The following is an 8,692-nucleotide window of genomic DNA, read 5'->3' as shown; positions in this document are numbered from 1 at the left end:
TAGGCATATATCAAAGAATTAAACACCAAATATATTGACATAATGGATTAAGTGTGTAACAGAACGTGAAGAAGTGTCATTGTTGATGACTTTCAATATCTTCAAGTTTAGATTCATCAATGATTCCCTCATTGCCAAAAATATCTTCAACAACTTCATCTATTACAACCAATTGAAATACAATCAAACAACTAGTCTAGAGTTAATTATTTAATGTAAAGTAATTTTAAAAATAATAACATATAAACTTACCACTAGGATTTTCAGAAAATTCATACAACCAATTTTGAGTACAAATCAACATTTGCACATGTTTAGGAAGAATAGAGCTTCTATATTTTGGAAGAACACGCCCACCTTTACTAAAGACCGACTCTAATGCCACTATAGTAATGGAAATACTAAGCACATCTCGAGCCATTATAGACAGTATAGGAAATTTTTTCTCATTAGTCTTCCTATATTTGAGTACATCAAAATCTTCATTGTCTTCATCATCATCTATTGTTGGTTCATCTAAATAAACATTTATCTCGTTCTTGCCAACAATAGATTTTGATTCATTCTGATACATTTTAAAATCCTACAATGAACACATATTAAAAAAGAACAAAAAAATATAAAAATAATGAAAACTAGGTATAAAATGCTTATAGAAATAATCCTTGATCTCTTCAACTTTCTTCCTTCGATATTGGATTGAGACATTGAGATGGATTCAGTTGGTGATTGGGAAAGAGAAACACCATGGATAGACAAGTTCTTTACATATTCTTTAAAATGGAACAATAATTACAGAGAATGATTGAATCCACTATTTTTTCTCAAAAGGGGCGTGAGAAATGTAGTTTGGCCACCAAAGCAGAAAAGCAACCCTCAACAAAAATAAAAACAAAGAAAAAAGAAGACTCACTGGAAGTGAAATTCAAATGCGAAAGTGGGTTTGTTATACGAAGAACGTATTTGACGAGTTCTCAATATAGAAGAGAGCGACGAGGTTAGTGGCGATGTTCGTGGAGGCTCGTGGGTGAGAAGAAGTATTAGGGAAAACTTTCAATTCACAGAAAGAAAAAGAGTGTTCAATGTATTTGATGGAGGAGAAGACAAAAGAGACGAGGTTATGAGTGAGAAGAAGTTTCGAGGACTTTCAATTTGTAGAGAGAAAAAGACATTTTATTAAAAAGGGGCTAAACCCATACTAATCATATCCCAACTCATTTTAGTCGAAACTTTTGTTGTCGGAGACTTTTAGAAAGCCCCTCATTAGGTGGGTTATTAAAATGGAGTTTAATTTTAAAGGGGTTGAGATTGACCCATGGTGGATTAAAATAACAGGTCTACTGTATATTATCATTTCGTAACACACATTTGTTGTATTAATATTTTTACCATTATATTCCATCTCGACCGGCAAATACAAATGCTATGAGGCCAAATCAGGCGAGTAATTCACGCATATTGATGTTTTTGGTGATAATTTTCACCACCTTTATTGATTTATTGTACAATTTTTTTCTATTATTAATCCTCAATAATATGAATTCTTTTTTTTCTTATATATACTGTTATTCTAATTCTAAAATAATTTTTACTTTTATATTTTATTTTACGTTCAGTTTATTTTTGTTAATTCTTATCTACTAATATGTTGTTATCAAACTTCTTTTAAACAAATTATGTTTTAAAAATATCGAGTTATTTATTTTTCTCAATTTTCATATTTTATATGTACGAAGTTTATGTTTTTCTTATTTTAAAGATCAGCGTTTGAAAAAATAACAGTGAAACTGTTTTTAGCATAGCCCATTTACATTTTTAAAATTAATTTAATTCATTTAAATTGAAAATGCATCTAAATTGCTAGTATAAACTCATAAACTTTTATTTATTTTTAGTTGAAATAATTTATCTTTTATCTTCAAAGTTTCGCCGAAAACAATATTATTCATATTAATGATTGTTTGTCTTATTCACTTAATGAGACTTCAAGGCAAAAAATACTAAAATGAGGGAAGAGTTATTCAAATGAAGTATGGTTTTGGCATTAAATAGTCGGATACCTCAAAAGCTAAACAATTAATAAATTGTTAAATATATTTTTAGTACAAAAATTTTAATAAAAATTAGGATTTATTTTTATTTTAAATATTTATTCAATTCGATGTCAAACTTTAAAAATAAATATCAAATTTTAAAAATAAATAAATATATATATATATATATATATATATATATATTAATATTTTTTATACGTGACAAAAGTGTTTTCGCATAACACGTTTAAGTTGCTTAGTGTTTTTAACACATTTTTAAACACTTGTATGTTTAGAATATCATTTAATAAATTAAAAAATATTAATACAGTTGGATTAAAATAAATTTATTCATTCCATTTTAATTTTTAAAAATTAAAATATAAATAAATTTTAATTTAGTGTTCAAGTTTAGAATTAAAAACATGTTTAAATCTTTAATTAAATATATTCTACACAAAAAATAACAAGTTAAGCACTAAGCTCACGTGTTAATATAACTATAATAAATAAATAAAATTATTGGAACGTGATAAGTTGAAATAAAACAAAATATATCGAACAAAAACATCTTTTATAATTGGAATTCAATTTCATCAATGGAAGAATATATATATATATATATATATATATATATATATATATATATATATATATATATATATATATATCAAATCAATTAATTAAGCAATACATACCATAATTTAATTGTAAACATATTTAAATAAAAAACAAAATTGCATATATGTAAAAGGGGAGACAATAAAATCCGTAATTATCACTAAGCATGTTTTTTATTCTAAAATGAAAATACTAGTTCTTTGACCGAAGTTTCTTTATAATTAATTAATTTAGATTAATTATATGGTTAATCTGTTTTTAGACTTAACTTCAACCAAATGTGAACAATTTTTGTGAGAAATGAATTCTTTTAAAAACATGTCTAGTCTTGTAGAGAAATAGAGATGATGATGAAGGGTGTTTTATTTTGTGCTAAATCAGTGATAGTTGGAATCACAATAAAATCCTTAGTTCAAACACGCATTTTATTAAAAAATAGTAGAAAATATAAGTGAATCAAGAACAGCAACAAACGTTAACAGATCCTTGTTTGAGACAGAAGCCACTCTTAAAGCCTTTCTTACTGCAATCTGTGTTGCATTGTCCAGTGCATTGCCCTATGCAGTGAAGGCCTGGATCAGTTATTCCTGTTACTGCTTCTGGTACTGCATTATTCAGATCACAATTTCAGCATAAATTGAAAAATAATTATGGATTTTTGCAGTTTTAAAAATTAAATAAAAATGAGAAATTCTTTCTTCCAATTACCTGATGTGAGAACCAAGGCAACAAGCAAAACTCCGAAGATGAAAGATTGACAGAATCGGGAAGCCATTTTCAGAGAATTTTATTACTTCTGAAATTCTGATCTTTCTTTCTGGTGAAATGAATGTTTCATATGCTACTTCATATATATAGAATGTTGAGGAATATATTGAATTAAAAATGTTTTCTTTTTCTCTGGTCAACATAAATCACAACAAGTTATTCAATAGCTTTGAAAGTCAAAGTTTTCTTCGAAAATTTTACTTTAAATTTAACGTGTAAGATATTTGTCACTAAAATTAATTATTAATTCAAAATGTTTTCTAGTGAAAGTATACTTGAATCATTTAATTAAAAACCATAGTTAACTTGAACGTTTTTAAAGAAATGTTTGAATTAATAATTTAATTAATTGCATCTTAATCAATAATGGTATGTAATTATTTGAGTTTTGAATTTTAAAATTCTTCTGCAATGAATTTTAATAAAGGTATTTATTACTCCTTTTTCATAAAGCTAATTGTAAAACAATTTAACCTAACCTACCTTAAAGATGCTAACATAATTTAATTCAAGATGGTAATGTATTTAATTCAAGATAGCAAATAAACAAAAAAGTTAATTCATGATTATAAAGATATTCAATATGAGTATATTTGAATATCAAATCACACCGTATAATCCCAAATTCATCACTTATATTTATACTTTTCCTTAAGATTTAAAAAAATCAAACAAATTCAACTATATAATCCCAAATCATTATTAATTATATAATGACAACGTCTGTAAACAAATTCATCACTCATATTTATAGTTTTCTTTAAGATTTTAAAAAATTAAACAAATTCAACTTACTTTATGACTTAGTTATTAGAAGATAATATTTAATATGTTCACAAGAAATTAAAATATATGATTTGAAATTATGGTTAAATATGTTTTTGGTCCCTTAACTTTTAGTGAATTTTGAAATTAGTCCATCTCAAAACTTTGGACCAATTTAGTCATTTATCTTTCAAAATACATGAATTTAGTCATTTTAATCAAATTTTGTTAGGTTTATTTGATGTTTCGTATGCATTTCAGGATTGTATTTAATAGAGTTGTCAAAATGGGTCGCCCGACCCGACCCGACCCGACCCACCACGACTTGGTCACTTAGTGGGCCAACCCAACCCGGCTTACTTATAAGCGAGCCAAAAAATCTTCAAACCCAACCCGACCCATCACAGGTTGGTGGGTTAAACGGGTTGGCTCACTAGCCCACTTAATTAAAATAAAATATAATTTTTTTCTTAAGTCATAAATTATAATTCAGATTAAAATTTAAATAAACATCAATACAATCTAAGTACAATCCAAAATGATGTTAAACTCCAATACAAACCAAACTTTAAAAAAAACAAATTACTATCTAAGATCAAAGCATTCTTGTCACTTGTCCAACTATAATATTAGTCTTGAATGGACAAATCCACAACATTTTCATCTCTTGAAGCATCTTCTTTATCCCCATCTATTTGGAGTTGAAGCTAGGTTTCCATTTATCAACCCACTAATGTGTTTGGTTAAAAAAACAGCCCAACATTGCAAAGCTCAGCATAATGTGTGTGACCATACGGGTTGATGGGCCAACCCGGCTAACCCCGGGTTCAACCCGGGTGAGCCGGATTCTTGGTGGGCTGGGTCAAAAATTGACTCGTATTAACATTTGTAAAACAATTTCAACCCAACCCGGCCCAAACTCATGATGGGCTGGGGTTGGCCACCGGGTTCTGACCCACCTTGACGGCTCTAGTATTTAAGTTGTTTATACTGTTTGATACATTTTTTCTTTAACGTTAAGTCAAATACTATTATGAAACACGCTTGAAATGTCAAATAAACTTAACAAATTTTGATTAAAAGGACTAAATTCACTTATTTCGAAAGATGAAGGACTAAATTAGTCCAAAGTTTCGAAATGGACTAATTTTAAAATTCAATGAAAGTTAAGGGATCAAAAACATATTTAACCGTTGAAATTATAACTTATTCACTCGCATAATAGTTCATAAGATATAGCAATTTGAGAACTTTTATTGACTTCTTATCCTTAATATTTTTGTGATTTAGATATTAGTGAAACCTGAAAATCTTTTAGTCATTAATGACTTTATTTCTCAGTACACACCATATTTTAAATAGATCAATCATCATTTAGGTAATCATCTTGGTAATTTATAAGCCCATGACTCCTCATGAGGCTAGAGAGACTCTTCCTAGGAGGATCACGAGAAGTATGGTTAAAGGGGAGACCCTTTCCTCATTCATTTCTTTAAATTCGTTTATCATTTTTCCTTGTGCTTAGCGTCTAACATTGCTTGTTTTATTTGTAGGTTTACTATTGGCACTTATCTTTTTGAGGTTGTCACCTTCTAGAGGAATAGAGAAATGAAGGGCTTAGGAGGCACCTAGCCTGAGGATCTGTACTCACCACACCCCTACTTTTGCTAAGAAGACGTTGAAGTAGTGGAGAAGAAATGATCTTAGAGTGAGGACGACAATGATTGGGCGGTACACACACATGTGAGTGAGGGAATGCACTTTTTGAGGGATTGGTGATGATTGGGTGAATATTCCCTTGGTGCCACCCCTCCAAATCATTAGGCTTCTAGAAATATACTTTTTGCTTTTGTTAGAGAGTCCTTTCACTTTGTATCATTGCTAGGAGGTGCATTTGTTTTCCTATTTAAGAGGGCATCTCCATCACTTGTAAAGGTTGAACATTTTGATTGTAAAGTTATTATGTTTTAACCTTTCTTAAGAGTTGAGAGAATGCTATTTTTTTAGTGTTTTGAGCTCCATTAGTCTTATCATGAACCAAGCTTCAAGTGGCGACACTGTCACTCATCTTGGGTTGGTCCATGTTAAATTATTGGCAAGTGTACCAATTCGTTCCAAGTAGTAAAATGGTAGTCCAAGTGTCATTTTCCCAAGGGATTTGTATTTGTTAATCTACTTGTGATTATTTATTGATTTTAGCAATTGTGAAAAGCATTTTTAATTCAATCTAAAATAAAAGCATGCAAAATTATAAAAGTAAAGATGTGATTCGGTAAAACGCTTCATTAGGATTGGATTTCAGGAATCAAATTAATGTAACACTACACAATATATATCTCTATGTACTCACATTCATGCCAAAAGCATACTTACTTTAATTCTTTAGAAGCAAGTTCTAAATCATATGTTAAAACTCCAATTCCTTAGCCATTTTAGCATACAATTTGCATTAAGATCACATTTCTAGAATGACTAAGAGATAATATCTATCCCTAGAACATAACTTTTGGGTGTTCTGTCCATGTCTAGATCCAATTCATTTTCCAATGATTCGGTAACAACAAATAACATGATATTCCTATCATACACATTAATAATCAAGATAGAACAATTAAATATGAAAGAGATTATATTGCATAGGAAAAGTTACATCGAGTATGAATTCATTACATCCAGTTCTAATGAAAATGGAGATTAACTACTCTTAATCACCTAGAACATACGGATTTGATGAATTCAAACAAGTAGATGGAAGAATTTATTGTAGTTTCATCCTAAAATGTGCCCTTGACCAAAGTTGTGAGTCTCTTTGCATTTCGATAACAAAGAACTACTCATTTCATTTCATTCTCGACACGTAACCAACCTGAAATCGTCTGCTCAATGGGTGAGCCTTATCTCTCGTTGGGTGAGAGGTCCTTTAAATGCAATGCAATTGCTCTATCTCGCTGGGCGAGACAGACTTCTTGTTGGGCGAGTAGTAGAGCTCTGGCTAGACGAGATGGTCCTAAGAAATAACTTTGTAGTCTTCCATTTTCCTATACAATTTCCTATACAATGACCTAAGAAAATTAAAAAAAAAACTCATAACTAAACAAACACATAACACTAATGAACCTTCCAAGAAATAAACACAAAACACATGAAATAAATACAAATAAGGGAGATTAATAAGCTTAAATATCAAGTATTTATCAAGCTTATCAATTCATCCCCTAAGTGGCATGCTATCTCTTATCTTCTTCCATTCCTTTTCTCTTTTCAATTTTTTTTTTACATTTTTCAACTTATGTCTTACTTTATGTTGTCTTTGTTTCCTTGTTTGTTCTTCCTTTTCAATATCTTGAAACCATCTTCTCCTCCATCTCATTGATCTCCTTTGAAGTGAATCTTCATATCTAGATAATGTTGTTATCTTAATATTCAGTGGAGATCTTCTTTGATTTTTCTTAATCAATTTGAACCATAAGACCTTGTAGTTTAAAATTGACGAGATGACTTTTATCAATAATCACCATTACCATTTATCTTATTCAACAAGTTCAAACACAACAAACTTCACTACATAAAAATCAAGTTAATCATTATCAAAGCAATCACATTATTTAAATCATAAAAGAAACATTACAATATTCAAAACATGCATTAAACTACAAAACAATATTATATGAGTGAAGTTTGCACACTTGAGTGATATTTCTTAAGAGATAACTGATATATTGTTTTCCTTGAAAAAATGCTTGATTGGTCTCTCGAGCAATGTGACTAATCACTTGAGCAACATACCTCCCTAGGAGAGAGAATAAACATGGCCTATCCCTCGCTCAAACTTCCAAATGGTCACTTAAGTGTTGGATTTCAATACTTGAGTCATGCTTCAACGCTTGAGTGAAAATCTACAATTAAATACCAATGAAAATCTGCAATTAAATACCTATTATTGAGTCCCTATCTTAAGCAAAATTATCTTGCTTAAACGAGTTATGTTGGACCAATTGCACTAGAGACACTTTGAAATTGGCTAGATCACCAAAATTTTCACTTCTACATATATCGTATCAAGTTATGTATCATTTATTACTATTAAAGGAGTTATGCTTTGTCATTTTAAAATCTATTACTATATTGAAAAGGGATATCTACAACACATTTTTGTGTCACTTATTTACAACATGATTCAGAAGAAAAATGGGTGACAAACTTGTAAAGGTTTATAAGTTTAAAAATTGGATTTTTGTGTTTAATGTGTCCATTATTAGAATGTCATCTTATAGGAAGTGATAATGTCCATTTTTACCTCTTTTTGTGTGTTTATTGTCATGAATAAGTCAACTCTTTCCTAGCTTTTATCTTGTTATATCCTCAAGTTTAATGTGTTCTATTTTGTTTTGTGTTTTAGGTGTTTTATGCTTGTTTTGCCTCTAATCTCTCTTTTAAGTGTGTTAAATAAGTTAATAAGAAACATTTGTGGTGGAGGAAAACAAGTAAGAACTCAATGGAGCACG

The 8,692-nt window shown here is 29.4% G+C and overlaps 1 long non-coding RNA gene across 1 annotated transcript; it reads right to left on the bottom strand.

Moving 5' to 3' along the window:
* Positions 1-3,061: 3,061 nt before the first annotated feature.
* Positions 3,062-3,489, bottom strand: LOC114183183 (uncharacterized). The gene is made up of 2 exons (XR_003604302.1): positions 3,363-3,489; positions 3,062-3,259 (listed from the first exon to the last, which is right to left on the bottom strand). It is a non-coding gene; the product is annotated as an uncharacterized LOC114183183 (long non-coding RNA).
* Positions 3,490-8,692: the final 5,203 nt, after the last annotated feature.

This window comes from Vigna unguiculata, chromosome 5 (assembly GCF_037176805.1).
Source record: "Vigna unguiculata cultivar grain cowpea cultivar isolate G323 ecotype 2 chromosome 5, ASM3717680v1, whole genome shotgun sequence".
NCBI lineage: Eukaryota > Viridiplantae > Streptophyta > Magnoliopsida > Fabales > Fabaceae > Vigna > Vigna unguiculata.
The sequence above is the reverse complement of the archived record's forward strand: the minus strand, read 5'-3'. Positions and strand labels throughout refer to the sequence as shown.